Here is a 9,660-nt window from a genome sequence, read left to right as displayed (position 1 = left end):
ACTTAAATGATCTCGGGCGTTATTTTGCACACAGCAAGCACCATAGAATATAAAATTATCATTATCTCAGTAAGTCTTGTATGCAATGTATAATTCCTGCTTGTCATGAAGATACCTACGGTTGTTTCAGATACCAGATGATTTATAATCAGATGATTATTTGCATTACTATATATTCCTGGTATTACTTGTACAGATATGATAGATGCGTGTACATAAGGTTAGAAGCAAGCCTACTGAAAAGCACTGATTTGTGTTACATTCATGAGTAACACATGCTCATGAGTAATTTTCTCTGATGAAAGAAATTAAGACTAAACTTTGGTAATGCAGAGGGTGAAGCTGCCCTGGCCTCTCAACCTTTCCAGCATCATAGAAGTTAGGACTTGGAAGAACTCAGTTCCTTTCCTACCTTTACCTGATGGGTTTTCAAGTCAAGTCTCCCGTTTGCCCTGAGAATGTCAGAATTGCTATATTTTAACTTGAGGGAACTGGTGCAGAGTCCTTCAGCCTCTCCTATTAGTGCTGCTTCTGATTCTTTAAAAAAGTTGAATTTGGCCCAGTGGCAAGACAGGACTGCAAATGACTGGCTGCTGTGCTCTCCATGGCAATGCATGGCAGTGCTTCCATAGAAGAAATTAAGAATGCTCTCCCTTCCCCTGACCTTGTACACAGAGACAGAAATACATGATTGCCCGGTGGCCAGGCAGGGCAATCCTGAGGAGGGCAGGGGGCATTTGGTTCAAACTCATTCAGCAAGAAGATGAATTTGCATCCAGGTGCCAGTTAGTAGGGTGAGAGATAAAAATGCCTTTCCCAGCTCCTGTGTCACAACTTCCGTGCATCACGTCCTCTGCTTTATTTGCAGTATGTGAGGAGGCATTTAATTTCAGATCACTTGGAAGGCTTCTTCTGACACAAAATATTTGTTGTTGCTGCTTTGTTCCTTCAGTTGAAGACAAAAAAGATCACCTTCAGTTTTCTTGCAATTGTTTTATTTCCATTTGTAGTTGTCTGTGAAGCAGTGGGACCATGTCATTCCTGTGGGAGGCAAGGGTATGTTGTTTTGCACACAGACCAGCATTTCCCAGCCTATCCTTAAGGAAAGCATTCCTCGGAAATCATTTAAGTAAGGAGGTATTTATGCATCGCCCGTCTTCTCTAGTGCTTGAAAATGCATGATTCATGGCCACTTTCTGTTGTTCTCATAGTGGGGAGGGTTTATCGGCCATAATTCTGGAAGTCCCCTGTGTGCCAAATGATCACTGATTGTATTGGAAAAAGATGCTTCAGTGGCAGCAGGCAGCCCCTGGGTGGAAAGTGATGTCCCTTGTCCCTGAGCAATAACCTGTATGGATGATTGAGACTTGTTGATAGACCTCCATGGGAGTCTTACCTAGTAGTTGGGTCTTAGCAGCATCTGACTTGGTGAAGGATCCTCCTTTGTTGCTCTCATCAAGGAGGGCATAAAGGTAGGCAAAACCTGAACATGCTTTGAGGCCCAGGCAGATGCAGTTTTACCACATTCTCTGTCTTATGGGGGGGTGAGGGGGTGGGCAAGGGAAAGAAAAGGCTGCTAGAATTTACAAAATATAATTAGTGACTAATTTCTTCATCAGCGAGACCTGTAAGAAATCAGGAATGTCTCTCCTGAGAGATCAGTGGTGTCACCTCACACGTCCTCAGGGTGCCAAATGGTATAAAACACTCACTTTGAAAGTACTGCACCGTGGTAAGCTTCAGCTCCCAAGGGATGCATTGTGTGTACATTTTGTTATATGTAATGACACACTGAAAGGGCAGTGAAGCTGTTAAGGGAACGCTGCATGTCTAAAAAGAACTTATTTTTCTTTCAACCAATAAAAGAAAGAGTCTTTCAGAAAAGCAGTTAAAATAGTATCATTTAAATGTAACAAGTGATAAAATACTGGAGAGAATTCACCTGTCAGATGAAGAAATTTAACACATGAGGTCTTCTGTGTAACATATACATTTCAAATTGGACCATTTTCCTGGTAAAGCAATAGACCTCTTCAAAAAGCTTTTAAAACAGTTGATATATATACAAAATTTTAAGGCTGACACAACCAGCACAATGCCGACAATTATTTAGAACTGTAGATTTGAAGAATAAAGCATAAAATGTAGTCATTTCATGTAGCCATTCTAGACAATGTATGAGATGCTGTGAGATTCAACAAGACCAAAGTTGGATGGGAGACTGGGAGTTTTTCAGCAAAGGTGATTTTGTAATAAAACAGTTCAGTGCATATAAAAAATACCCCTGGAGATGTCTACAATGCTAACAACAATATTTTGAAATTAAGCTAAAAAAGACTCATGTTCCCTTCAACAAAATTCCATGTGGACATATCAAAAAATTCTGTATGGCCTTAGTGCTCTGGGGCCTGTTTTCCAGTAGAAATACTTTTACCTACAAATCATATGGAAATGTGAGTGTTTTCTTGTATTTCTAATGCAAAAGTAGTTGCCTTCCCTAAACTTGACACAGAATGAAATTTGAGGATATGAAATCCCAGTCAGCAAGGTGATAGAACAACTGGGCAAATGTGTTTCTGACGATCTTTAAATGTGAAATTCAAATTGGACAAATAATTGATTTGATAATATTCAGAAATAAGCAAGAACTCATAAAAAAATAGAAAAGTGAATTGGATAGACTGGTGGAGTTATATCTTCTATTACCTCAGTACTGGTCATCAATCACTGTCAGTTAATTATCATTAAGACTGCATAAAAAAAGGCCCCTGTGGGAGCTGGATAGTCTGTGAGCTTTGTTCTTTCATCAAAAACAAGATAAACAATATAAGCCTTCTTGTTGTTTGGTTTTTGTTTTTGTTTTCATTTGGGGCTTTTTGTATACAAGGAAATTATGTGAAAAGGTGAATCTTGAAATGAGTAATTGTGCTGAGAGTTACCATATGGATTGCAGAGAGAAGGCAGTAAAACAAGGGGTTCAAAATTAAAGTTGTTATTTGTCAGGAAGAGTTTAAAGATTTTTAATGTCTGGGTTGGTTTTCCTCCCCTCCCTCCCTCAAAAAAACCCAAACCAGTAGGATTGCCCTTTCTAAGGTGCAAAAGTGGAGGGACTTTTAAAAGACATGCTCACTTCTTAATTAACTGTGCTTGGTTTTAAGCCTCTGTGGTTTATACTTCTCTGTGCAACATTCAGTTTGGAAACTTTCTTTTTTTGAAAAAAAAGATAAAAGCTAAGTCGCATGGCTCTAAAAGGTGATTCTCCAACAGAACACGAGTCAGCATGAAATTCAGTATGAGCTGTGAATACAGAAATTTTCAGAGTTTATGAGCTAATCTGTGAGGCTCATGACCACTTAGCTTATGACAGAAACAGGAATGCAGTAGTGGACAGGAGCAGCTACAGTAATTTCCAGGGTGCTTCCCTGTACTGCTGAGTAGCAGTTCACATTTACAGTGCTGAGTGTTATTGATAGTGCTCATCAGCATCACAAACAGGAGCTGGTACCTGAGCTCTGTGCAATTTCTGCCTTTAATATAAAATGGGTTCTGAGTCAGCCTCATGCTTGCTTAGCCTGAGGATCACAAGGCTCTCCTGGCCAAGCTTGCTCTCTGCAGAAGGCAGCTACAGAGAATAGAATAAGCCCTTATGATTTTTTCACATCTCTAAATAATTATTTATCATGGGAAAGTGTATGTCTTGTAGATAATTTTTTGTTTATTTGTTGGAATTTGGGTTTGTTTCTTGAAGTGAGGCTTCCTCGTTAACTCCCCCCCCAAATGACTGAAGTGCCTTATGAAGAACAGTTTAAAGGCTTGAAGCCTTCAGGGCCAAAGGCCTCTCTGTTCAGCAAAATAATAATAATAATTCAAAAAAGCCCTTACACATTGAATGAACCATGTTTTGGCCAATTGCCCAAATAAACCTCAGAGCTGGAGTCACATAAATACAAGTGTTCCCACCCAGATGTCAAAGCAGCAAAAAGCGTGTAAGTGACACAACCTCAAACCAAATGAAGTCTTTAGCATTGGTGAGCAATGGTTTCTAATGAGGAGGAATGAATGACTTAAACTAGAGCAGAGCTGCCTTGTTTAGGGCTCTTCAGGCTGAATGCAGCCCATCAGGATAATTCATCTACTCCTTGTCAACCTCCTTCTCCTGGGAAAGCCTCTTTGCCTGCACAGATCCAGACTGCAGGCAGCACTTAGCTTGTGATGGGCAGCCAGGTGGTCACAAGGTGGAGACCTGTGTTCAGGTCAGGTCAGGTAACTCACACTGTCTGTGCATCCCATTTTTCTTTATTGGGTATTTTCTAATGTGTCAAGGAAGGTTATACTTTGGGTAAAACCTCATCAAGTAAGCTAATTTCTACTCTCGTATCTTTGCTCCCTCTGTCATGTCCTGAGTTTCTTCATTCATATTTAGCTATTGGAGAAGTAAGAGCCTTCCTCCAGTGCCGATTTTATTTTGCAGGGTTGGGTCAATGTTAGTATGTCTGTAAACTAGTAAGAGGGGGGATTAGGCCGTAGCAGAAAGGGACAGTGCATCCTGAAAGAAAACTAAGATGGAAACCCTAACCTCTTCTAATTTACATATGGTGACATTTTGCAGAAATATTGTAACATTAGCAGTGGCATAATGAAATTCTGCCTATCAGCCGTGGAAGGAATAATGTTACTGTAAAGGTAACCTGTCCACAGTTTGTTATCAAGAAAATATTCATGGCAAGAAACATACATTTACCAATGAGTGTTAAGAACAGTATTTTTTCCTTGTATTTTCTCCTCATGAGCTATCCATCTTCCCCTCCAGATTTACTGCATGATCACTCCCTTTACATGCTAATTACGTGCAGCTCTGGTGAATTTGTTAGTAGTGACACTTTGGGCACCCAGTGGGACTGCAACTCATTATGTGGCAATGTCCAGATATATCAGATATTATTAGCTGTCATTAATCTGCTGTGGAAACATTGAATGCGCAGCCAGGAGAGAGACCAGGAAATAGAGTAAAAATGAAGTCTGCAGCCACCCTGGCCCCCAGAAGGTCAGAGGGCAAATCAGCAGGGGAGAAGAATACACCTTAAAATGGCCAGTGCTTAGCAGCAGATTTTTAACCCATTATAAACCATCATTTCTAAGAAGAGGAAATACAAAAAGAAATTACACTCTTTGAAATGTCTGTATGGCTATGCTTTACTGGGGGAAACAGGGATACAGTATCTCAAACTACTGCTTTCTAAAGCTGTTTTCTACAACTGCACCTTGGCAAGAAAAGTGTGTGAAAAGGAGGAAGAGTGAGCAACACGCAGTATCTGTCTCACTGTGGCTAGTGCCCAAGCATAAAGCTTTGAAATTAGGCACATGTAACTCAGAATTAGGATTAGGACCCTCTTCCATCTGAAGGTCATATTTTATAGAACCAGACCTGGCAGTACAGAAAATGCTGAAGGAATGAAGAGCTTGCTCTTGGTGTTCATCCAGACCTGTAATTCGCCTGTATAAGCACAGGAGTTTGCCTCTAGACTGCTGATGCAATGCTGATCAGTCTCTGCTATGCAGCTTAAAACCACAAATCACAATAGGTTGCATTTTTGGCATCAATTCTGAAAAATAGTCACTTGTAAGAGTTACACGTATCTGTGCTTGTGCAGTATTAATTACATGGCTTGGAGTGCAGAAATAAAAACAAAAGAAAGATTCTTCCCAGAAAGTTCCGCAGCCTTTCTGATCTTCAAGATGACTTGCAGAGTACTGCCCAGGACTGTAAGAAGTCCTATCTTCTTTTTTTAATCAGCTAATACGGCTGGAAGAAATCAGGCAAGCTTTATGGCAAACGAGGTCTTCTCTGGTCTGAAATAGAAACAGAAAACACCAAAGTAAAGGCTATGAATCTCTGAGTTTAATGGTTATCTATTAACTAGACAATTTTCAGAGCAGGGAAAAAGTAATAGGTTGGTTAGTCTGTGTGCATTGGTAACTTACGGGTGACTTTTGCTACTGTCAATGGGCAACCTGAAAATTCAATGACCTTAAAATAAAAGTAAATAATGAGATAGGGTGAATCAAGATACAAAAACCCTTTTATGAAAGAAAGTAAAAATAATCTTGTGTTTCCAAGGTTGCAGGGACCTATGCTCCTTTCTCTAGAAGTTGCAGTGCTTTAGTTAGGAGCTTTATGCAATAACTAAGAGAAGCAAATCACTAAATTCTTTCAGCAAATTACAAACTTATACTTATTTAGGGAAGCTGGAGAGAAGTTATTTAGACAGTGGCTTGGAAATTTCTGAGTGAGCCACTCATCTGAGTTTCCTGAAGGAATCTGGGGAGTACTGGTTTTATTCCTGTTAGAGTGGTCTAATCTAATGCTCCACAATTTTTCACATACTATAACCTTTGTGTGATCTAATCTTATCCTAATGAGGATAATAACAGGGAAAAAAATGGCCTGATGTTTTATTTATGGACCTGTCTTCAATTAGACAGACTCTGATAAACCTACGCAAAAACAACAACCGTGGGCTCAGTTTTAGGTTGTCTTAAATTCTGCACAATCCCATGAAAGAGAAAGCAATGTTTGTATTTGATGAAATGGCTCCCATTAATACTTCCTAAACTAACAGTCATTCATGAACTCAGGCTCTAGAAAAAGATTTAGAAGTCATTTTGGTGGCATTGTGGGGTTTGCAGAAATACCCAGAAGGGTTACAGAGTACAGTGTTAGCCATGGGGCAGGTGGCAAGTACCCAGGGAAATAAAGAAGAAGCAGGTTTATCATTGGTCTTGGACCTTTGCAGTTTTGGTGTTACAGGAGGGTTTGTTTATTTTTATGTGAGGGCAATGCAATATCAGAGAAGAGTTACAGTCTAATGACATTAATGTGGACAAAAAAATTGTGAAAGCCATTCTGAGTGCTGTATGAGTACATCCAACAGGTCAGTCATAGATTCTTTTATAGTCTTTTCTAGTGTTTATGAAATTTTACAAATATGGCATGCCTTACCCGTTTTTCAGGGGAGAGGAATAAAAATTGATTCCAATTTCTTTTTCCTTTGAGTATTTTGAAGAACTGAACATGAGGTGAATACTGTTTTAGTGGTAGGTTAATAAGTTACAGGTCAGGCTTATAGTGGAAAAATTGCAGTCAGCGCCATGGTGCTGTGTTTGCCAAATTTGTACTGATGAAGCTATTACGGCAGGCTCACTTTCTGTTTTTTTTCATGGAGGAACATGTTTGTTATTTGCCCATCAAGATTATGCTGTCTTTTCAGCGCCTCTGTTGCTCCTTAAAATCCTACAGGCACTTATTTTCACGTTTAACATGACATGCATGAGTAACCCTCTCTCAACTGGTGGAACTAGTCAGGTGTAAAACTCTGATGTATGCACTCTGTGGGGCTGGGGCCCGAGCAGATTCTGCAGAACACAAGTGTGTTATGTTTTACAGAAGTCTGCATCATTTCTTATTCCATTGTTTGTAGCAAGTTGAATAGTTAGGTATTACCCAGATAAACCTGTATCAGCAATGCTAACGAGGATATCTGCACGGCTGCCTTTGATCTTTATTGTACTGAAAACGGTGGGTTAAGTATTAGGATCAGTCTTTTAAAAGATGGCTCTTCCATATATATACTCCAAATTGTTTTCAAAGTAAATTCCTAGGGATAGGTTTAAAATGATTGTAAGTCGTAACATAATGTCAGGAGAAGGCCATCACCTTGAATTTGGAGTGCGGAGAGGACCAATATACAGAAAGTGCTGGATTGCTCTTTTTCTTGCGACTCAGAAAATTAGGAATTACAGTGTAAAAGCCCTAATATCAATTTTATCTTCCTGGACAAGCATGAATACCTTTAGGAATATCCTAATACATTTGCTTTTTTTTTTTTTTTTTTTTTTTTTTTTTTTTATTATCTGTTTTCTAAAAGCTAATCATAGGTATAGATTTATAATGTATAAAGTGTGCAAAGTTAGTTGTAATTACGACTATATTCAGCTTTCTGAAAGTTAAGAAGCAACATCAGCTCTGAACTGATGGATTTGCTCAGGAGTTACTTTGGTGTGTGAGCTATTAGATCAGTTGCAGTATTCTCAGAGGCTGTGGGAGGGCTTTGCTTCCCGAATTTTAGGGTCGTGACATCAGGCTTTGATTCTGCAATTCCCTTGCAAATGATGGCAAGTGGCAGGGCTCTGTCACAGCTCTGGTCTCCTTACCTCATGCAGCTCTTTATAGCATGCAACATTGCCAGCACAGTAAGTGGCAAGTGCCATAAATTACCCTACCTGATGTAAAGGATAATCAATATTTAGGGTGATTCACTGTTTTTGTGATGTTTCCTGGGAAAAAAATGGAAGGACAGATGAGTTAAGGTTTAGATTTACGGCAGCTTCCCTGATGTTTCTGGTCATTTATTCATTGTCATCATCACTCATTTAGTGACTTAGGCTGTTGCAGAGTAACATGCTAGTTGGCATAACTGAAGAGGAAGAATCTGACATGAAATTACTGAGCTGTGAGTTGTCATTAACGTTCTGTTTAAAAGAGTTCCGTTGCAGCTAGGAGAGGAGCAAGAAAATACAAAGAGAACAATAACACCAGGGCAACATTTCAAGACTATTTCTTGAAAAATCTGTGTTTTACTATATTTTCCAAAGTCGTGGATGTTGATATTTTTTATAATTACTAGTAATTTTATTTCATTACTGTTAGCAAAATGGAAATCAGAGCCTTTTTGCTATTGTTCTAGCTAGAAAAGAGGTAGGAATTTTCTGAACTCCTGAAAGCTACTATTTAAATGGGTAAAACAGATTAAAGAGAGACTGTTTAAAGTGCGTGGAATGATGAACATTTGAGAATTCATGTTTCACTACTGCAAATGGTTGTGGAAATTGGGTTGCACATGTGTATGTGTTTATATATGCTAAAAGTGCATACTGTTGGATCAAGGGTGAGTAACAGTTCCACAAGTCTCCACTAGACAGTTGTAACTGTTCATTTCAGATGCAAACAAGTTATTTCACAACAAAATACAGATAAACGAACCTTCAATTCACTCTTTTAATGAGGAGTTACATTATGCAGTACCAAAACATAACAATTTCCTAGATTTATTGTAATATGTTTCTAAACACATCAGGTGTTTACTGAGGTTTTGTTTCCTTAAAAGCATTGTGGCTATGCATTCAACTTTTGAACCTCATTCTGCAGAGTGCTGTAGAATCTGCTGCCTCTGGAAAGAAAACCAAAAACAAACCAAAACCACCCCCAAAACAGCAACCAACCAAACAAAAAACCCCCAGAACACTGCTGAAGTTTTTTCAAGGGGGAAAAATTTAGAGGCAGCCAAGGTTCTGCCCTGGTGGCCTGGACCTGGGTCTGGCATAATGCTGCTTTAGGTGGACGCCTCTTCTGGATGTGCTAAAGATCCTAGTGATGTCTTTCACTTTCTTCCTCCTCCATGCACCTGAATCTACCCTTGACAGTGAATTTTGACGGCGTCCCTTTTGAACAGCTTTATATGATTGCTTCCATCCACAGGTTACTTTATTCAAGTGGATTTGCCACAGAGCACTTGCCCATTAGCAATCTCTTCTGCAGCCTGCTTTAAAATCTGCTTATGGTTATGGCCAGATAAAAGCATGTGAGGTCAGTTTGGTAGAGCG

General features: G+C 39.3%; 1 long non-coding RNA gene across 1 annotated transcript in view; it reads right to left on the bottom strand.

Moving 5' to 3' along the window:
• Positions 1-3,857: 3,857 nt before the first annotated feature.
• Positions 3,858-9,660, bottom strand: part of LOC308060599 — a 35,987-nt gene continuing 30,184 nt past the window's right edge. The window contains exon 3 of the long non-coding RNA XR_013926809.1: positions 3,858-5,850. This is a non-coding gene — a long non-coding RNA (uncharacterized lncRNA). The remainder of the gene's footprint in view (positions 5,851-9,660) is intronic.

This window comes from Falco punctatus (assembly GCF_963210335.1).
Source record: "Falco punctatus genome assembly, chromosome: 3".
Lineage (NCBI taxonomy): Eukaryota > Metazoa > Chordata > Aves > Falconiformes > Falconidae > Falco > Falco punctatus.
Note: the sequence above shows the minus strand (reverse complement) of the source record. Positions and strands in the feature narration are given on the sequence as shown.